General features: G+C 42.2%; 1 protein-coding gene across 1 annotated transcript in view; it reads right to left on the bottom strand.

Moving 5' to 3' along the window:
- LOC139764675 (uncharacterized) overlaps positions 1 to 22,771 on the bottom strand; it is a 193,661-nt gene that overhangs the window by 2,538 nt on the left and 168,352 nt on the right. The window lies entirely within an intron of this gene.

Here is a 22,771-nt window from a genome sequence, read left to right as displayed (position 1 = left end):
ATAATAAGAATATTAAATGATAATGGAAAAGGGAGGGGGTAACCAACGGAAATCATCCCCTCCTGTATCACTACTTTTCAAATATAGGGACAAAGGAAGGAGCTAAGCGAATAGATATGAAAGAAATTAATGATAACGAATTATCGTCAGAAACATATGAATAAAGCTGAGATGGCAAGGGCAGCTGAGACCCTAATCAAGGCCACCCCATTAACTATATATATATATATATATATATATATATATATATATATATATTATTATTATTATTATTATACTTTGTCGCTGTCTCCCGCGTTTGCGAGGTAGCGCAAGGAAACAGACGAAAGAAATGCCCCCCCCCCCCATACACATGTATATACATACGTCCACACACGCAAATATACATACCTACACAGCTTTCCATGGTTTACCCCAGACGCTTCACATGCCCTGCTTCAATCCACTGACAGCACGTCAACCCCGGTATACCACATCGCTCCAATTCACTCTATTCCTTGCCCTCCTTTCACCCTCCTGCATGCTCAGGCCCCGATCACACAAAATCTTTTTCACTCCATCTTTCCACCTCCAATTTGGTCTCCCTCTTCTCCTTGTTCCCTCCACCTCCGACACATATATCCTCTTGGTCAATCTTTCCTCACTCATCCTCTCCATGTGCCCAAACCACTTCAAAACACCCTCTTCTGCTCTCTCAACCACGCTCTTTTTATTTCCACACATCTCTCTTCCCTTACGTTACTCACTCGATCAAACCACCTCACACCACACATTGTCCTCAAACATCTCATTTCCAGCACATCCATCCTCCTGCGCACAACTCTATCCATAGCCCACGCCTCGCAACCATACAACATTGTTGGAACCACTATTCCTTCAAACATACCCATTTTTGCTTTGCGAGATAATGTTCTCGACTTCCACACATTCTTCAAGGCCCCCAGGATTTTCGCCCCCTCCCCCACCCTATGATCCACTTCCGCTTCCATGGTTCCATCCGCTGCCAGATCCACTCCCAGATATCTAAAACACTTCACTTCCTCCAGTTTTTCTCCATTCAAACTCACCTCCCAATTGATTTGACCCTCAACCCTACTGTACCTAATAACCTTGCTCTTATTCACATTTACTCTTAACTTTCTTCTTCCACACACTTTTCCAAACTCAGTCACCAGCTTCTGCAGTTTCTCACATGAATCAGCCACCAGCGCTGTATCATCAGCGAACAACAACTGACTCACTTCCCAAGCTCTCTCATCCCCAACAGACTTCATACTTGCCCCTCTTTCCAAAACTCTTGCATTTACCTCCCTAACAACCCCATCCATAAACAAATTAAACAACCATGGAGACATCACACACCCCTGCCGCAAACCTACATTCACTGAGAACCAATCACTTTCCTCTCTTCCTACACGTACACATGCCTTACATCCTCGATAAAAACTTTTCACTGCTTCTAACAACTTTCCTCCCACACCATATATTCTTAATACCTTCCACAGAGCATCTCTATCAACTCTATCATATGCCTTCTCCAGATCCATAAATGTTACATACAAATCCATTTGCTTTTCTAAGTATTTCTCACATACATTCTTCAAAGCAAACACCTGATCCACACATCCTCTACCACTTCTGAAACCACACTGCTCTTCCCCAATCTGATGCTCTGTACATGCCTTCACCCTCTCAATCAATACCCTCCCATATTATTTGCCAGGAATACTCAACAAACATATACCTCTGTAATTTGAGCACTCACTCTTATCCCCTTTGCCTTTGTACAATGGCACTATGCACGCATTCCGCCAATCCTCAGGCACCTCACCATGAGTCATACATACATTAAATAACCTTATCAACCAGTCAACAATACAGTCACCTGAGCCAGGTACCTATTTCACTGACCAACCCCTAAGGGTGGATGAACAGCTGGGACGACTGTGGACCGACTTCCGTGACCAGAATTCGAACCTATGCCATGCTCGACCCTGGGCGGCCCGTGAATGCACCACGGTCAGGAACGCTAACCGCTACATCACGGGAGTCCATTATATACATCCAATCTCAAGCAGTCATTGTATATAATGCACCAAAAGTAGTGCCAACCATCTACAGTCAAGTTGACATCATAAGATATTCCACCAGCTGACTCCCTCCTCTCTCAGCACGTTCACATCCAACAACCTCTCCTTTCCACATTTGTCAATTGGCGTGCAATGCAAATAATGCCGTGACCCACAACCACACATGCCCATTAAGTCACATACATAGCTGTATGCACCTCAATTTAAAACTATGTTCCCGAATACGATTCCTCTCTGTCATCAGTCAAACTGACCAATCATTTTTCCCCATTGTCCCCTCCCAATTTTGCTGTAAATTGCCCTAAGCCACAACCCGTTAAGTCCAGACGCTTTATGACCAACATTCAGTCTCTTGAACTGGCAAGACATCCACTCACCTCCTCCCAAAATCATCTTTCATCCTCTATCATGTCACTTCTTTCATTTCCTTCTCCATCTCCATCCCTCCTCCATTTTTAATGGTACGGACAGAACATACCCCAAAGCACGGTTATCTGGGATGAAAGGAAGTTGGGATATGGAAAATAAATGAAATTAAGAAAAAAATCCTCTGGTGTCTGTAAACTTGGCTGCTAAAAGAAAGAAGATGAGAAGAAGAAAGAAAAATTGAAGGAAGGAAAAACAATAAACGATGACCCTCGTGTGCGTCCGGTTTTCATGAATGCACAAGAATAAAAGAGGAATTCTATCAACACAACTCTATTCACCATGACGTGTACGAACAAATCACTAAGGTCATACGAAACTTGTTTACAAAATGTGAAATTTGTTTTAAGTTATAAATCCTACAAATATTCCCACAAAACAGAGATCAAAATTAAAGTTATCCTTGATACCTTACATAAGTGTAAAAACCAGATATTTGTGATTTGTCGTATAAAAATCAGTTTAATGGAACCTTTTGTGCACACATTTTCCTTCGCAAGTCCGTACCTTACCACCAAAAGATGGCGCAAGTGCTCGCGTTTCACATCTCTTCAAAAATACTGGTAATTTGAGGTAGTTACACTTGCTAGTCACATTCTCATTGGTCTATGTTGTCAGTATATTTTAGTCGACCCAGACCAATGGCGTCATATGGATGTAGCCAGTGGGTCTGTGTTTGTAACAATTGTTGTTTTCGAGCCATTTTTCTCTTTTTTAAGTCGTGTGTTGCGTTGCGGGAAATGCTTACATACTAGTGACCACTAGAACAATGGATAGGTGGACTTTAAAGCATCAACATGAGCTGTAGTGACATCCAAAAGGTGTAAACATGCCATTTGTTGATGTTGAAGAAAATAAAAAAAAGACTACGATATTACCCGTCTGGATGCCGAAGCCACACTGAGGACGTTCGATTACTGACCGAAACCTCGAGACGCAGGATGCAAGTAAGTGACATTGTTTCCTTAGCTTCTATCCTCATATCTTTATTTACGATTCATTTCCATTAAAATCTATAGACTATATAATGATATAGTTATATTTTCCGTAGATCATGTAAAGGCTATATATATATATATATATATATATATATATATATATATATATATATATGTCGTAGAAAGCGACTAGAGGGGACGGGAGCGGGGGGCCAGAAATCCTCCCCTCCTTGTATTTTTTTTAACTTTCTAAAATGGGAAACAGAAGAAGGAGTCACGCGGGGAGTGCTCATCCTCCTCGAAGGCTCAGATTGGGGTGCCTAAATGTGTGTGGATGTAACCAAGATGTGAAAAAAGGAGAGATAGGTAGTATGTTTGAGAAAAGGAACCTGGATGTTTTGGCTCTGAGTGAAACGAAGCTCAAGGGTAAAGGGGAAGAGTGGTTTGGGAATGTCCTGGGAGTAAAGTCAGGGGTTAGTGAGAGGACAAGAGCAAGGGAAGGAGTAGCAGTACTCCTGAAACAGGAGTTGTGGAAGTATGTGATAGAATGTAAGAAAGTAAATTCTCGATTAATATGGGTAAAACTGAAAGTTGATGGAGAGAGATGGGTGATTATTGGTGCTTATGCACCTGGGCATGAGAAGAAAGATCATGAGAGGCAAGTGTTTTGGGAGCAGCTGAATGAGTGTGTTAGTGGTTTTGATGCACGAGACCGGGTTATAGTGTTGGGTGATTTGAATGCAAAGGTGAGTAATGTGGCAGTTGAGGGAATAATTGGTATACATGGGGTGTTCAGTGTTGTAAATGGAAATGGTGAAGAGCTTGTAGATTTATGTGCGGAAAAAGGACTGATGATTGGGAATACCTGGTTTAAAAAGCGAGATATACATAAGTATACTTATGTAAGTAGGAGAGATGGCCAGAGAGCGTTATTGGATTACGTGTTAATTGACAGGCGCGCGAAAGAGAGACTTTTGGATGTTAATGTGCTGAGAGGTGCAACTGGAGGGATGTCTGATCATTATCTTGTGGAGGCTAAGGTGAAGATTTGTATGGGTTTTCAGAAAAGAAGAGTGAATGTTGGGGTGAAGAGGGTGGTGAGAGTAAGTGAGCTTGGGAAGGAGACTTGTGTGAGGAAGTACCAGGAGAGACTGAGTACAGAATGGAAAAAGGTGAGAACAATGGAAGTAAGGGGAGTGGGGGAGGAATGGGATGTATTTAGGGAATCAGTGATGGATTGCGCAAAAGATGCTTGTGGCATGAGAAGAGTGGGAGGTGGGTTGATTAGAAAGGGTAGTGAGTGGTGGGATGAAGAAGTAAGAGTATTAGTGAAAGAGAAGAGAGAGGCATTTGGACGATTTTTGCAGGGAAAAAATGAAATTGAGTGGGAGACGTATAAAAGAAAGAGACAGGAGGTCAAGAGAAAGGTGCAAGAGGTGAAAAAAAGGGCAAATGAGAGTTGGGGTGAGAGAGTATCATTAAATTTTAGGGAGAATAAAAAGATGTTCTGGAAGGAGGTAAATAAAGTGCGTAAGACAAGGGAGCAAATGGGAACTTCAGTGAAGGGCGCAAATGGGGAGGTGATAACAAGTAGTGGTGATGTTAGAAGGAGATGGAGTGAGTATTTTGAAGGTTTGTTGAATGTGTTTGATGATAGAGTGGCAGATATAGGGTGTTTTGGTCGAGGTGGTGTGCAAAGTGCGAGGGTTAGGGAAAATGATTTGGTAAACAGAGAAGAGGTAGTAAAAGCTTTGCGGAAGATGAAAGCCGGCAAGGCAGCAGGTTTGGATGGTATTGCAGTGGAATTTATTAAAAAAGGGGGTGACTGTATTGTTGACTGGTTGGTAAGGTTATTTAATGTATGTATGACTCATGGTGAGGTGCCTGAGGATTGGCGGAATGCGTGCATAGTGCCATTGTACAAAGGCAAAGGGGATAAGAGTGAGTGCTCAAATTACAGAGGTATAAGTTTGTTGAGTATTCCTGGCAAATTATATGGGAGGGTATTGATTGAGAGGGTGAAGGCATGTACAGAGCATCAGATTGGGGAAGAGCAGTGTGGTTTCAGAAGTGGTAGAGGATGTGTGGATCAGGTGTTTGATTTGAAGAATGTATGTGAGAAATACTTAGAAAAGCAAATGGATTTGTATGTAGCATTTATGGATCTGGAGAAGGCATATGATAGAGTTGATAGAGATGCTCTGTGGAAGGTATTAAGAATATATGGTGTGGGAGGCAAATTGTTAGAAGCAGTGAAAAGTTTTTATCGAGGATGTAAGGCATGTGTACGCGTAGGAAGAGAGGAAAGTGATTGGTTCTCAGTGAATGTAGGTTTGCGGCAGGGGTGTGTGATGTCTCCATGGTTGTTTAATTTGTTTATGGATGGGGTTGTTAGGGAGGTGAATGCAAGAGTTTTGGAAAGAGGGGCAAGTATGAAGTCTGTTGGGGATGAGAGAGCTTGGGAAGTGAGTCAGTTGTTGTTCGCTGATGATACAGCGCTGGTGGCTGATTCATGTGAGAAACTGCAGAAGCTGGTGACTGAGTTTGGTAAAGTGTGTGAAAGAAGAAAGTTAAGAGTAAATGTGAATAAGAGCAAGGTTATTAGGTACAGTAGGGTTGAGGGTCAAGTCAATTGGGAGGTGAGTTTGAATGGAGAAAAACTGGAGGAAGTGAAGTGTTTTAGATATCTGGGAGTGGATCTGGCAGCGGATGGAACCATGGAAGCGGAAGTGGATCATAGGGTGGGGGAGGGGGCGAAAATTCTGGGAGCCTTGAAGAATGTGTGGAAGTCGAGAACATTATCTCGGAAAGCAAAAATGGGTATGTTTGAAGGAATAGTGGTTCCAACAATGTTGTATGATTGCGAGGCGTGGACTATGGATAGAGTTGTGCGCAGGAGGATGGATGTGCTGGAAATGAGATGTTTGAGGACAATGTGTGGTGTGAGGTGGTTTGATCGAGTAAGTAACGTAAGGGTAAGAGAGATGTGTGGAAATAAAAAGAGCGTGGTTGAGAGAGCAGAAGAGGGTGTTTTGAAATGGTTTGGTCACATGGAGAGAATGAGTGAGGAAAGATTGACTAAGAGGATATATGTGTCGGAGGTGGAGGGAACGAGGAGAAGAGGGAGACCAAATTGGAGGTGGAAAGATGGAGTGAAAAAGATTTTGTGTGATCGGGGCCTGAGCATGCAGGAGGGTGAAAGGAGGGCAAGGAATAGAGTGAATTGGAGCGATGTGGTATACCGGGGTTGACGTGCTGTCAGTGGATTGAATCAGGGCATGTGAAGCGTCTGGGGTAAACCATGGAAAGCTGTGTAGGTATGTATATTTGCGTGTGTGGACGTATGTATATACATGTGTATGGGGGTGGGTTGGGCCATTTCTTTCGTCTGTTTCCTTGCGCTACCTCGCAAACGCGGGAGACAGCGACAAAGCAAAAAAAAAAAAAAAAAAAAAAAATATATATATATATATATATATATATATATATATATATATATATATATATATATACATATATACCTATGTGTATCAGTTAAACGTATTTTAGCAAAGGTATACATTTAGCGAAAGCTTGAAGCCTATCGAGTACCCGAAACACTGAACGGGTGGGACAACGAGACCCCGAAACAGTTGATGGGGTGGGAGTCAGATGACCACAAACCTGTGCGTGTTGATAAAAGATTAACTTTAAAGCTTAAATTTATCGTTGTCTAAGTGAAAAGCAGCTGATGTACTGCGTGGGCCTCCTTCATACTAGGCAGAGAACTACTGCCAGCTTACTGGTTCATTGGGAATAACTTCTTTATTTCCAAAGTTAGTTTTTCTCAGTGTGTACAAGTGCGCGTCTTTGTGTGTGTGTGTGTGTGTGTGTTTAGGGCGAGCTTGGAAAGCTCGTTTTCTTTCGTTCATCGTCCAAACCTGTGTCTTTTATCTTCGCTTTCTTTCGTTAGGTACGTTACTTGATCCACCGTTTGATGTGAGTGGAACATTTGTTTATATAGATTGTCCATATTATACTCCGTTTGCCTCACCAGGCTGCCTTATGACACTGCTATGAAAATACTTATAAATTGTTGAGAAATAAGGGACGCCTTGTGGGTAAATTGGGCTAGCAAACATGTACTACCCGGCGTCCTGCTGTGGCGCATATACACCTCTTGTGTATGTACACACACACACGCGCGCGCGCCAGGCAAAACCAGGTACCTATTTATCGACCTGCCTCGAGCGGACGCTTGGGTTGGAACCATTTGCCACGAATAGAATTCGAACCCTATGCGGCGTCTGACGCCGTGCTAGCCCTGTGCTTAGCATCGTGGTTGATAACGCTGACCACTTCACCACGTAGGCCCAAGGGGTTCGAGTGGTCTTCATCCTCTTTTTTTTCTCGGTTGATAAAGTTGATCTCGTTCAAATGGTGTTCATAGGCATTAGTTCTCCATCCGGGTGCTCGTATGTCACTGGCCAGTGTATTGTCTAAGTGGCAATGCAACCAGTGGATTTCCAGTGAGTTTCATAGACCTTATGCTTCTCTAAGCTTAGAAGCCAACGCTCTTTAATAGTCAAACCCTTAGAAAAATATTCCGGGATGAGCTTTATGCTTATCTAAGCTTAGAAGCCAACGCTCTTTACCTGTCAAACCCCCAGAAAAAAAAAAAAATTCCTAATCGTTATTTTTGATGATCATCCACGTTTTCTTTGCATTTGTTTACATGGATTTGGGTAGTCAGAGAATTTTTGGTCTAGTGTATTTGGGCCGTCAAGGACAGAGATCATGTTGTGGCATACCGTGTTGCTATCACTGGAGGTGGTTGTGACTGTGGTTGTTAATGTCGACATTCAGGTGCAGCCTAAGGCCCAATAGTGTCTGTTGTATCTCTGTTGTCGTTAACTTGCAAGTGTATACGTTTGATTTCTGATGTTCGTTCAGTTGTACGTTTCTGTTTGTTCGTTCGGTTTATGTTGTATGTTCAGTTTATGTTATGTGTTCAGTGATGTTGTATGTTCAGTTTATGTGTTCAGTGATGTATGTTCAGTTTATGTTGTACGTTGTTTATGTTGTACATTCAGTTTGTGTTGTACGTTCAGTTTCTGTTGTACATTAAAATTTTTACGCTCAGTACATGTCCGTTCATGTTCCACGTTCAGTTTCCGTTGTGTCTTCAATTTCTGTTGTGCGTTCCGTTTCTGTTGGTAACCCATTTGCCAGCCAAGCTTCGTCTGTGCATCTAGATGAAAGCAAAGCTTATTATCAGCATCGACGCATGACAGAGAAGTTTGGCTCTGGGTATTAATTGGAATCTGTCTGAAAACTTGTTGAGCGTCGATAATACATCAGCAAAACGGATTCGAATATCTCTGAATGGGTTCCCATCCTCAAATTGGCCAGTTTCAGTTAGAGTGGAGTTAGCGTTTGACGCCAAGTACTCGCTCCTTAAACATGATCCTACATCTAAACACACACACACACACACACACATACACACACACACACACACACACCGTGACTCTGGCTATCCACTCCATCAAATTCTCCTTTTACATGCCAGAAATTCATTTCCCAGACACCTAAACACGAGCCCATCGTGTGACTTAACACTTGCGCGTAATGTATGATGGGGTTATATTCATGGTGCAAGTGATTAGTAACGTTAACTGCTTTACTTTGATGATAATTGTTGGGTTAGGTCACACATCCAGCGTAAATGATTATCGACCGCTTTGGAAACCCGTTTTGAATTGCCGTTTCCCCCGTAAGTTTATGCTTGAGGTGTTACCGGACTCCACCTGCCCCGAGGTCAGACCGCCATTGAAAATGGTTAACCTTTGGGTCGAGGCTGTATCGTAGTGAGAACAGTCTTGTGAAAGAAGTCACTCCAAAGGAGTCTACATTCCCCTGCTACTGGAAGTAGCGCAGCTTTGGCTTGCCATAGGCTTTCTTTTTTTTTTTTTTTTAGAAAACTCCTGGGTAAAACCTCTATTTCAACACACCCTCTTCTGCTCAGTCAACCACACTCTTTTTATTACCACACATCTCTCTTACCCTTTCATTACTTACTCGATCAAACCATTTCACACCACATATTGTCCTCAAACATTTTATTTCCAACACCTCCACCCGCTTCCGCACAGTCTTTTCTATAGCATACGCCTCGCACCATATAACATTGTTGGAACCACTTTTCCTTCAAACATACCATTTTTGCTCTCAGAAATAACGTTCTCTCTTTTCACACATTCCCAGAACCTTCGCTCCCTCCCCCAGCCTATGATTGACTTCCGCTTCCATGGTTCCATCCGCTGCCAGATCCACTCCCAGATATCTAAAACACTTCACTTCCTCCAGTTTTTTCTCCATTCAAACTCACCTCCCAATTGATTTGAACCCTCAACCCTACTGTACCTAATAACCTTGCTCTTATTCACATTTACTCTTAACTTTCTTCTTCCACACACTTTTCCAAACTCAGTCACCAGCTTCTGCAGTTTCTCACATGAATCAGCCACCAGCGCTGTATCATCAGCGAACAACAAACTGACTCACTTCCCAAGCTCTCTCATCCCCAACAGACTTCATACTTGCCCCTCTTTCCAAAACTCTTGCATTTACCTCCCTAACAACCCCATCCATAAACAAATTAAACAACCATGGAGACATCACACACCCCTGCCGCAAACCTACATTCACTGAGAACCAATCACTTTCCTCTCTTCCTACACGTACACATGCCTTACATCCTCGATAAAAACTTTTCACTGCTTCTAACAACTTTCCTCCCACACCATATATTCTTAATACCTTCCACAGAGCATCTCTATCAACTCTATCATATGCCTTCTCCAGATCCATAAATGTTACATACAAATCCATTTGCTTTTCTAAGTATTTCTCACATACATTCTTCAAAGCAAACACCTGATCCACACATCCTCTACCACTTCTGAAACCACACTGCTCTTCCCCAATCTGATGCTCTGTACATGCCTTCACCCTCTCAATCAATACCCTCCCATATTATTTGCCAGGATACTCAACAAACATATACCTCTGTAATTTGAGCACTCACTCTTATCCCCTTTGCCTTTGTACAATGGCACTATGCACGCATTCCGCCAATCTCAGGCACCTCACCATGAGTCATACATACATTAAATAACCTTATCAACCAGTCAACAATACAGTCACCTGAGCCAGTACCTATTCACTGACCAACCCCTAAGGTGGATGAACAGCTGGGACGACTGTGGACCGACTTCCGTGACCAGAATTCGAACCTATGCATGCTCGACCCTGGGCGGCCCGTGAATGCACCACGGTCAGGAACGCTAACCGCTAACACCACGGGATTCCATAATATACATCCAATCTCAAGCAGTCATTGTATATAATGCACCAAAAGTAGTGCCAACCATCTACAGTCAAGTTGACATCATAAGATATTCCACCAGCTGACTCCCTCCTCTCTCAGCACGTTCACATCCAACAACCTCTCCTTTCCACATTTGTCAATTGGCGTGCAATGCAAATAATGCCGTGACCCACAACCACACATGCCCATTAAGTCACATACATAGCTGTATGCACCTCAATTTTAAAACTATGTTCCCGAATACGATTCCTCTCTGTCATCAGTCAAACTGACCAATCATTTTTCCCCATTGTCCCCTCCCAATTTTGCTGTAAATTGCCCTAAGCCACAACCCGTTAAGTCCAGACGCTTTATGACCAACATTCAGTCTCTTGAACTGGCAAGACATCCACTCACCTCCTCCCAAAATCATCTTTCATCCTCTATCATGTCACTTCTTTCATTTCCTTCTCCATCTCCATCCCTCCTCCATTTTTAATGGTACGGACAGAACATACCCCAAAGCACGGTTATCTGGGATGAAAGGAAGTTGGGATATGGAAAATAAATGAAATTAAGAAAAAAATCCTCTGGTGTCTGTAAACTTGGCTGCTAAAAGAAAGAAGATGAGAAGAAGAAAGAAAAATTGAAGGAAGGAAAAACAATAAACGATGACCCTCGTGTGCGTCCGGTTTCATGAATGCACAAGAATAAAAGAGGAATTCTATCAACACAACTCTATTCACCATGACGTGTACGAACAAATCACTAAGGTCAACGAAAATTGTTTTACAAAATGTGAAATTTGTTTTAAGTTATAAATCCTACAATATTCCCACAAAACAGAGATCAAAATTAAAGTTATCCTTGATACCTTACATAAGTGTAAAAACCAGATATTTGTGATTTGTCGTATAAAAATCAGTTTAATGGAACCTTTTGTGCACACATTTTCCTTCGCAAGTCCGTACCTTACCACCAAAAGATGGCGCAAGTGCTCGCGTTTCACATCTCTTCAAAAATACTGGTAATTTGAGGTAGTTACACTAGCTAGTCCACATTCTCATTGGTCTATGTTGTCAGTATATTTTAGTCGACCCAGACCAATGGCGTCATATGGATGTAGCCAGTGGGTCTGTGTTTGTAACAATTGTTGTTTTCGAGCCATTTTTCTCTTTTTTAAGTCGTGTGTTGCGTTGCGGGAAATGCTTACATACTAGTGACCACTAGAACAATGGATAGGTGGACTTTAAAGCATCAACATGAGCTGTAGTGACATCCAAAAGGTGTAAACATGCCATTTGTTGATGTTGAAGAAAATAAAAAAAAGACTACGATATTACCCGTCTGGATGCCGAAGCCACACTGAGGACGTTCGATTACTGACCGAAACCTCGAGACGCAGGATGCAAGTAAGTGACATTGTTTCCTTAGCTTTCTATCCTCATATCTTTATTTACGATTCATTTCCATTAAAATCTATAGACTATATAATGATATAGTTATATTTTCCGTAGATCATGTAAAGGCTATATATAAATATATATATATATATATATATATATAATATATATATATATATGTCGTAGAAAGCGACTAGAGGGGACGGGAGCGGGGGGCCAGAAATCCTCCCCTCCTTGTATTTTTTTTTAATTTTCTAAAATGGGAAACAGAAGAAGGAGTCACGCGGGGAGTGCTCATCCTCCTCGAAGGCTCAGATTGGGGTGCCTAAATTGGTTTGTATTGTAACCAAGATGTGAAAAAAGGAGAGATAGGTAGTATGTTTGAGAAAAGGAACCTGGATGTTTTGGCTCTGAGTGAAACGAAGCTCAAGGGTAAAGGGGAAGAGTGGTTTGGGAATGTCTGGGAGTAAAGTCAGGGGTTAGTGAGAGGACAAGAGCAAGGGAAGGAGTAGCAGTACTCCTGAAACAGGAGTTGTGGAAGTATGTGATAGAATGTAAGAAAGTAAATTCTCGATTAATATGGGTAAAACTGAAAGTTGATGGAGAGAGATGGGTGATTATTGGTGCTTATGCACCTGGGCATGGGAAGAAAGATCATGAGAGGCAAGTGTTTTGGGAGCAGCTGAATGAGTGTGTTAGTGGTTTTGAGGCACGAGCCCGGGTTTTAGTGTTGGGTGATTTGAATGCAAAGGTGAGTAATTTTGGCATTTGGGGGGGAAAAATTTGGTATAATGGGGTGTTCAGTGTTGAAAATGGAAAGGGTTTTGAAGAGCTTGTAGATTTATTGGGAAAAAAGGAGATGTTGGGAAATCCCGGGTTTTAAAAAAAGCGAGATATACATAAGTATACTTATGAAAGTAGGAGAGAGGGCCCAGAGAGCGTTATTGGATTAGTTTTAAATTGCCCGGGGGCCGCAAAAAGAGAGATTTTTGGATGTTAATGTGCTGAGAGGTGAAAATGGGGGGAAAGTCTGATTTTTTTTGTGGAGGCTAAGGTAAAATTTTTTGGGTTTTGGGTTTTCAAAAAAAAAGAAGAGTGAATGTTGGGGTGAAGAGGGTGGTGGGAGTAAGGGAGCGGGGAAGGGGGGACTTTTTGTGGGGGAAAAAGAAACCAGGAGAGACTAAAGAAACGAATGGAAAAAGGTGAGAAAATGGAAGTAAGGGGAGTGGGGGGGGAAATTGGGATGAAATTTAGGGAATCAGTGAGGGGATTTGCGAAAAAGATGCTTGGGGCAGAAAAGGGGGGAGGTGGGTTGATTAGAAAGGGTAGTGAGTGGGGGGAGGGAAGAATTTAAAAGAGTATTAGTAAAAGGAAGAGAGAGGCTTTTGGGGGGAGTTTTTTTGGCAGGGAAAAAAGGGGAAATTGAGTGGGAGAGTAAAAAAGAAAGGAGACAGGAGGTCAAGAAAAAAGGGCAAGGGTTTAAAAAAAAAGGGCAAATGAGAGTTGGGGTGAGAGGGGGTATCTTTAAAAAATTTTAAAGGGAGAAAAAAAAGATTTTCTGGAAGGAGGTAAATAAAGTGGAAAGAAAAGGGAGCAAAGGGGAACTTCAGTGAAAGGGGCAAAGGGGGAGGTGATAAAAGTAGTGGTGATTTTAGAAGGAGATGGAGGGGAGTATTTTGAAGGTTTTTTGGGAATGGGGTTTGATGTAGAGTGGCGGGATATAGGGTGTTTTGGTCCGGGGGTTGGGTTTTTGGAAAAAAATAAAAATTTTGGGAAGAGGCCCCAAGGCAGCAGGTTTGGATGGTATTGAGTGGAATTTTTTAAAAAAAGGGGGGTGACTGTATTGTTAAATGGTTGGAAAGGGTTTATTTAATGTATGTTGGGTCAGGTTTAGGTGCCTGAGGATTGGGGGAAAGCGTTTTTTAGTGCCATTGTACAAAGGCAAAGGGGATAAGGTGAGTGCTCAAATTACAAAGGGATAAGTTTGTTTAGTTTTTCCCGGAAATTATATGGGAGGGGATTGATTTTGGGGGGTGAAGGATGTTTAAAAAGCATCAGATTGGGGGGAAAAAAGCAGTTTGGTTTCCCGAAGTGGTTGAGGGTGTGTGGATTAGGTGTTTGTTTGAAGAATGTATGTGAGAAAAAACTTTTGAAAAGCAAATGGTTTTTTATTTTAGCCCTTTATGGATTGGAGAAGGCATAAAGATAGAAATTGATAGAAAATGCTTGTGGAAGGTATTAAGAATATATTTGGGGTGGGAGGCCCAAAAAGTTAGAAGCAGTGGAAAAATTTTTATCGAGGATGTAAGGCATGTGTACGCGTAGGAAGAGAGGGAAAATGATTGGTTTCAAATGAATGTAGGTTTGGGCAGGGGTTTTTTGTGATGTCTCCATGGTTGTTTTAAATTTTTTTTATGGATGGGGTTGTTAGGGGGGTGAATGCAAGGTTTTGGAAAGAGGGGCAAGTATGAAGTTGTTGGGGGTGAGAGAGCTTGGGAAAATGAGTCAAATTGGTTTTTTCGCGATGATACAGCGCTGGTGGTGATTCTTTTGAGAAACGCAGAAGCTGGTGATGAGTTTGGGAAAGTGTGTGAAAAAAGAAAGTTTAAAAGTAAATGTGAAAAAGGAAGGTTATTGGTACAGTAGGGGGTTTAGGGTCAAGTCAATTGGGGGGTGAGGGTTTTAATGGAAAAAAAATGGGGGGGAAGTGAAGTGTTTTAGATTTTCGGGAGTGGATCTGGCAGCGGATGGAACCATGGAAGCGGAAGTGGTCATGGGTGGGGGGGGGGGGCGAAAATTCTGGGGGCCCTTTAAGAATGTGTGGAAGTCGAGAAAATTATCTCGGAAAGCAAAAATGGGTATGTTTGAAGGAATAGTGGTTCCAACAATGTTGTAAAAGGTTGCGAGGGTTTGGGGGTTTTGGTAGAGGGGTTTGGGAGGAAGGGTGGATGTTTCTGGAAATGAGATTTTTGAGGACAATTTTGGGTGTGAGGTTGGTTTTTATGAGTAAATAACGTAAGGGGAAGAGGATGGGTGGAAAAAAAAAAGAGCGTGGTTGAGGAGGAGAAGAGGGTGTTTTGAAAAGGTTTGGGCAATTTGGGGAGGGAAAGGGTGAAGGGAAAAATTGACCAAGGGGGATTAAAGTGTCGGAGGTGGGGGGAACGAGGAGAAGAGGGGCCAAATTTGGAGGTGGAAAGATGGAGTGAAAAAGATTTTGTGTGATCGGGGCCTGAGCATGCAGGAGGGTGAAAGGAGGGCAAGGAATAGAGTGAATTGGAGCGATGTGGTATACCGGGGTTGACGTGCTGTCAGTGGATTGAAGCAGGGCATGTGAAGCGTCTGGGGTAAACCATGGAAAGCTGTGTAGGTATGTATATTTGCGTGTGTGGACGTTATGTATATACATGTGTATGGGGGTGGGTTGGGCCATTTCTTTCGTCTGTTTCCTTGCGCTACCTCGCAAACGCGGGAGACAGCGACAAAGCAAAAAAAAAAAAAAAAAAAAAAATATATATATATATATATATATATATAAATATATATATATATATATATATACATATATACCTATGTGTATCAGTTAAAAGTATTTTAGCAAAGGTATACATTTAGCGAAAGCTTGAAGCCTATCGAGTACCCGAAACACTGAACGGGTGGGACAACGAGACCCCGAAACAGTTGATGGGGTGGGAGTCATATGACCCACAAAACCATTGCGTGTTGATAAAAGATTAACTTTAAAAGCTTAAATTTATCGTTGTCTAAGTGAAAAAGCAGCTGATGTACTGCGTGGGCCTCCTTCATACTAGGCAGAGAACTACTGCCAGCTTACTGGTTCATTGGGAATAACTTCTTTATTTCCAAAGTTAGTTTTTCTCAGTGTGTACAAGTGCGCGTCTTTGTGTGTGGTGTGTGTGTGTGTGTGTGTTTAGGGCGAGCTTGGAAAGCTCGTTTTCTTTCGTTCATCGTCCAAACCTGTGTCTTTTATCTTCGCTTTCTTTCGTTAGGTACGTTACTTGATCCACCGTTTGATGTGAGTGGAACATTTGTTTATATAGATTGTCCATATTATACTCCGTTTGCCTCACCAGGCTGCCTTATGACACTGCTATGAAAATACTTATAAATTGTTGAGAAATAAGGGACGCCTTGTGGGTAAATTGGGCTAGCAAACCAGTACTACCCGGAGCGTCCTGCAGAGGCCATAATACACCTCTTGTGTATGTACACACACACACGCGCGCGCGCCAGGCAAAACCAGGTACCTATTTATCGACCTGCCTCGAGCGGACGCTTGGGTTGGAACCATTTGCCACGAATAGAATTCGAAACCCTATGCGGCGTCTGACGCCGTGCTATCCCTGTGCTTAGCATCGTGGTTGATAACGCTGACCACTTCACCACGTAGTGCCAAGGGTTCGAGTGGTCTTCATCCTCTTTTTTTTCTCGGTTGATAAAGTTTATCTCGTTCAAATGGTGTTCATAAGCATTAGTTCTCCATCCGGGTGCTCGTATGTCACTGGCCAGTGTATTGTCTAAGTGGCATGCAACCAGTGGATTTCCAGTGAGTTTCATAGACCTTATGCTTCTCTAAGCTTAGAAGCCAACGCTCTTTAATAGTCAAACCCTTAGAAAAATATTCCGGGATGAGCTTTGTGCTTATCTAAGCTTAGAAGCCAACGCTCTTTACCTGTCAAACCCCCAGAAAAAAAAAAAAAAAATTCCTAATCGTTATTTTTGATGATCATCCACGTTTTCTTTGCATTTGTTTACATGGATTTGGGTAGTCAGAGGAATTTTTGGTCTAGTGTATTTGGGCCGTCAAGGACAGAGATCATGTTGTGGCATACCGTGTTGCTATCACTGGAGGTGGTTGTGACTGTGGTTGTTAATGTCGACATTCAGGTGCAGCCTAAGGCCAATAGTGTCTGTTGTATCTCTGTTGTCGTTAACTTGCAAGTGTATACGTTGATTTCTGATGTTCGTTCAGTTGTACGTTTCTGTTTGTTCGTTCGGTTTATGTTGTATGTTCAGTTTATGTTATGTGTTCAGTGATGTTGTATGTTCAGTTTATGTGTTCAGTGATGTATGTTTCAGTTTATGTTGTACGTTGTTTATGTTGTACATTCAGTTTGTGTTGTACGTTCAGTTTCTGTTGTACATTAAAATTTTTACGCTCAGTACATGTCCGTTCATGTTTCCACGTTCAGTTTCCGTTGTGTCTTCAATTTCTGTTGTGCGTTCGTTTCTGTTGGTAACCCATTTGCCAGCCAAGCTTCGTCTGTGCATCTAGATGAAAGCAAAGCTTATTATCAGCATCGACGCATGACAGAGAAGTTTGGCTCTGGGTATTAATTGGAATCTGTCTGAAAACTTGTTGAGCGTCGATAATACATCAGCAAAACGGATTCGAATATCTCTGAATGGGTTCCCATCCTCAAATTGGCCAGTTTCAGTTAGAGTGGAGTTAGCGTTTGACGCCAAGTACTCGCTCCTTAAACATGATCCTACATCTAAACACACACAACACACACACAACACACACACACATACACACACACACACACACACACACACACCGTGACTCTGGCTATCCACTCCATCAAATTCTCCTTTTACATGCCAGAAATTCATTTCCCAGACACCTAAACACGAGCCCATAATCGGTGTGACTTTAACACTTGCGCGTAATGTATGATGGGGTTATATTCATGGTGCAAGTGATTAGTAACCTTAACTGCTTTACTTTGATGATAATTGTTGGGTTAGGTCACACATCCAGCGTAAATGATATCGACCGCTTTGGAAACCCGTTTTGAATTGCCGTTTCCCCCGTAAGTTTATGCTTGAGGTGTTACCGACTCCACCTGCCCGAGGTCAGACCGCCATTGAAAATGGTTAACCTTGGGTCGAGGCTGTATCGTAGTGAGAACAGTCTTGTGAAAGAAGTCACTCCAAAGGAGTCTACATTCCCTGCTACTGGAAGTAGCGCAGCTTTGGCTTGCCATAGGCTTTCTTTTTTTTTTTTTTTAGAAAACTCCTGGTAAAACCTCTATTTCAACACACCCTCTTCTGCTCAGTCAACCACACTCTTTTTATTACCACACATCTCTCTTACCCTTTCATTACTTACTCGATCAAACCATTTCACACCACATATTGTCCTCAAACATCTCATTTCCAGCACATCCATCCTCCTGCGCACAACTCTATCCATAGCCCACGCCTCGCAACCATACAACATTGTTGGAACCACTATTCCTTCAAACATACCCATTTTTGCTTTGCGAGATAATGTTCTCGACTTCCACACATTCTTCAAGGCCCCCAGGATTTTCGCCCCCTCCCCCACCCTATGATCCACTTCCGCTTCCATGGTTCCATCCGCTGCCAGATCCACTCCCAGATATCTAAAACACTTCACTTCCTCCAGTTTTTCTCCATTCAAACTCACCTCCCAATTGATTTGACCCTCAACCCTACTGTACCTAATAACCTTGCTCTTATTCACATTTACTCTTAACTTTCTTCTTCCACACACTTTTCCAAACTCAGTCACCAGCTTCTGCAGTTTCTCACATGAATCAGCCACCAGCGCTGTATCATCAGCGAACAACAACTGACTCACTTCCCAAGCTCTCTCATCCCCAACAGACTTCATACTTGCCCCTCTTTCCAAAACTCTTGCATTTACCTCCCTAACAACCCCATCCATAAACAAATTAAACAACCATGGAGACATCACACACCCCTGCCGCAAACCTACATTCACTGAGAACCAATCACTTTCCTCTCTTCCTACACGTACACATGCCTTACATCCTCGATAAAAACTTTTCACTGCTTCTAACAACTTTCCTCCCACACCATATATTCTTAATACCTTCCACAGAGCATCTCTATCAACTCTATCATATGCCTTCTCCAGATCCATAAATGTTACATACAAATCCATTTGCTTTTCTAAGTATTTCTCACATACATTCTTCAAAGCAAACACCTGATCCACACATCCTCTACCACTTCTGAAACCACACTGCTCTTCCCCAATCTGATGCTCTGTACATGCCTTCACCCTCTCAATCAATACCCTCCCATATTATTTGCCAGGAATACTCAACAAACATATACCTCTGTAATTTGAGCACTCACTCTTATCCCCTTTGCCTTTGTACAATGGCACTATGCACGCATTCCGCCAATCCTCAGGCACCTCACCATGAGTCATACATACATTAAATAACCTTATCAACCAGTCAACAATACAGTCACCTGAGCCAGGTACCTATTTCACTGACCAACCCCTAAGGGTGGATGAACAGCTGGGACGACTGTGGACCGACTTCCGTGACCAGAATTCGAACCTATGCCATGCTCGACCCTGGGCGGCCCGTGAATGCACCACGGTCAGGAACGCTAACCGCTACACCACGGGAGTCCATTATATACATCCAATCTCAAGCAGTCATTGTATATAATGCACCAAAAGTAGTGCCAACCATCTACAGTCAAGTTGACATCATAAGATATTCCACCAGCTGACTCCCTCCTCTCTCAGCACGTTCACATCCAACAACCTCTCCTTTCCACATTTGTCAATTGGCGTGCAATGCAAATAATGCCGTGACCCACAACCACACATGCCCATTAAGTCACATACATAGCTGTATGCACCTCAATTTAAAACTATGTTCCCGAATACGATTCCTCTCTGTCATCAGTCAAACTGACCAATCATTTTTCCCCATTGTCCCCTCCCAATTTTGCTGTAAATTGCCCTAAGCCACAACCCGTTAAGTCCAGACGCTTTATGACCAACATTCAGTCTCTTGAACTGGCAAGACATCCACTCACCTCCTCCCAAAATCATCTTTCATCCTCTATCATGTCACTTCTTTCATTTCCTTCTCCATCTCCATCCCTCCTCCATTTTTAATGGTACGGACAGAACATACCCCAAAGCACGGTTATCTGGGATGAAAGGAAGTTGGGATATGGAAAATAAATGAAATTAAGAAAAAAATCCTCTGGTGTCTGTAAACTTGGCTGCTAAAAGAAAGAAGATGAGAAGAAGAAAGAAAAATTGAAGGAAGGAAAAACAATAAACGATGACCCTCGTGTGCGTCCGGTTTTCATGAATGCACAAGAATAAAAGAGGAATTCTATCAACACAACTCTATTCACCATGACGTGTACGAACAAATCACTAAGGTCATACGAAACTTGTTTACAAAATGTGAAATTTGTTTTAAGTTATAAATCCTACAAATATTCCCACAAAACAGAGATCAAAATTAAAGTTATCCTTGATACCTTACATAAGTGTAAAAACCAGATATTTGTGATTTGTCGTATAAAAATCAGTTTAATGGAACCTTTTGTGCACACATTTTCCTTCGCAAGTCCGTACCTTACCACCAAAAGATGGCGCAAGTGCTCGCGTTTCACATCTCTTCAAAAATACTGGTAATTTGAGGTAGTTACACTTGCTAGTCACATTCTCATTGGTCTATGTTGTCAGTATATTTTAGTCGACCCAGACCAATGGCGTCATATGGATGTAGCCAGTGGGTCTGTGTTTGTAACAATTGTTGTTTTCGAGCCATTTTTCTCTTTTTTAAGTCGTGTGTTGCGTTGCGGGAAATGCTTACATACTAGTGACCACTAGAACAATGGATAGGTGGACTTTAAAGCATCAACATGAGCTGTAGTGACATCCAAAAGGTGTAAACATGCCATTTGTTGATGTTGAAGAAAATAAAAAAAAGACTACGATATTACCCGTCTGGATGCCGAAGCCACACTGAGGACGTTCGATTACTGACCGAAACCTCGAGACGCAGGATGCAAGTAAGTGACATTGTTTCCTTAGCTTCTATCCTCATATCTTTATTTACGATTCATTTCCATTAAAATCTATAGACTATATAATGATATAGTTATATTTTCCGTAGATCATGTAAAGGCTATATATATATATATATATATATATATATATATATATATATATATATATGTCGTAGAAAGCGACTAGAGGGGACGGGAGCGGGGGGCCAGAAATCCTCCCCTCCTTGTATTTTTTTTAACTTTCTAAAATGGGAAACAGAAGAAGGAGTCACGCGGGGAGTGCTCATCCTCCTCGAAGGCTCAGATTGGGGTGCCTAAATGTGTGTGGATGTAACCAAGATGTGAAAAAAGGAGAGATAGGTAGTATGTTTGAGAAAAGGAACCTGGATGTTTTGGCTCTGAGTGAAACGAAGCTAAAGGGTAAAGGGGAAGAGTGGTTTGGGAATGTCCTGGGAGTAAAGTCAGGGGTTAGTGAGAGGACAAGAGCAAGGGAAGGAGTAGCAGTACTCCTGAAACAGGAGTTGTGGAAGTATGTGATAGAATGTAAGAAAGTAAATTCTCGATTAATATGGGTAAAACTGAAAGTTGATGGAGAGAGATGGGTGAATATTGGTGCTTATGCACCTGGGCATGAGAAGAAAGATCATGAGAGGCAAGTGTTTTGGGAGCAGCTGAATGAGTGTGTTAGTGGTTTTGATGCACGAGACCGGGTTATAGTGTTGGGTGATTTGAATGCAAAGGTGAGTAATGTGGCAGTTGAGGGAATAATTGGTATACATGGGGTGTTCAGTGTTGTAAATGGAAATGGTGAAGAGCTTGTAGATTTATGTGCGGAAAAAGGACTGATGATTGGGAATACCTGGTTTAAAAAGCGAGATATACATAAGTATACTTATGTAAGTAGGAGAGATGGCCAGAGAGCGTTATTGGATTACGTGTTAATTGACAGGCGCGCGAAAGAGAGACTTTTGGATGTTAATGTGCTGAGAGGTGCAACTGGAGGGATGTCTGATCATTATCTTGTGGAGGCTAAGGTGAAGATTTGTATGGGTTTTCAGAAAAGAAGAGTGAATGTTGGGGTGAAGAGGGTGGTGAGAGTAAGTGAGCTTGGGAAGGAGACTTGTGTGAGGAAGTACCAGGAGAGACTGAGTACAGAATGGAAAAAGGTGAGAACAATGGAAGTAAGGGGAGTGGGGGAGGAATGGGATGTATTTAGGGAATCAGTGATGGATTGCGCAAAAGATGCTTGTGGCATGAGAAGAGTGGGAGGTGGGTTGATTAGAAAGGGTAGTGAGTGGTGGGATGAAGAAGTAAGAGTATTAGTGAAAGAGAAGAGAGAGGCATTTGGACGATTTTTGCAGGGAAAAAATGAAATTGAGTGGGAGACGTATAAAAGAAAGAGACAGGAGGTCAAGAGAAAGGTGCAAGAGGTGAAAAAAAGGGCAAATGAGAGTTGGGGTGAGAGAGTATCATTAAATTTTAGGGAGAATAAAAAGATGTTCTGGAAGGAGGTAAATAAAGTGCGTAAGACAAGGGAGCAAATGGGAACTTCAGTGAAGGGCGCAAATGGGGAGGTGATAACAAGTAGTGGTGATGTTAGAAGGAGATGGAGTGAGTATTTTGAAGGTTTGTTGAATGTGTTTGATGATAGAGTGGCAGATATAGGGTGTTTTGGTCGAGGTGGTGTGCAAAGTGCGAGGGTTAGGGAAAATGATT

The sequence above is a fragment of the Panulirus ornatus genome, chromosome 50 (assembly GCF_036320965.1).
Source record: "Panulirus ornatus isolate Po-2019 chromosome 50, ASM3632096v1, whole genome shotgun sequence".
Taxonomy (NCBI): Eukaryota; Metazoa; Arthropoda; class Malacostraca; order Decapoda; family Palinuridae; genus Panulirus; species Panulirus ornatus.
The sequence above is the reverse complement of the archived record's forward strand: the minus strand, read 5'-3'. Positions and strand labels throughout refer to the sequence as shown.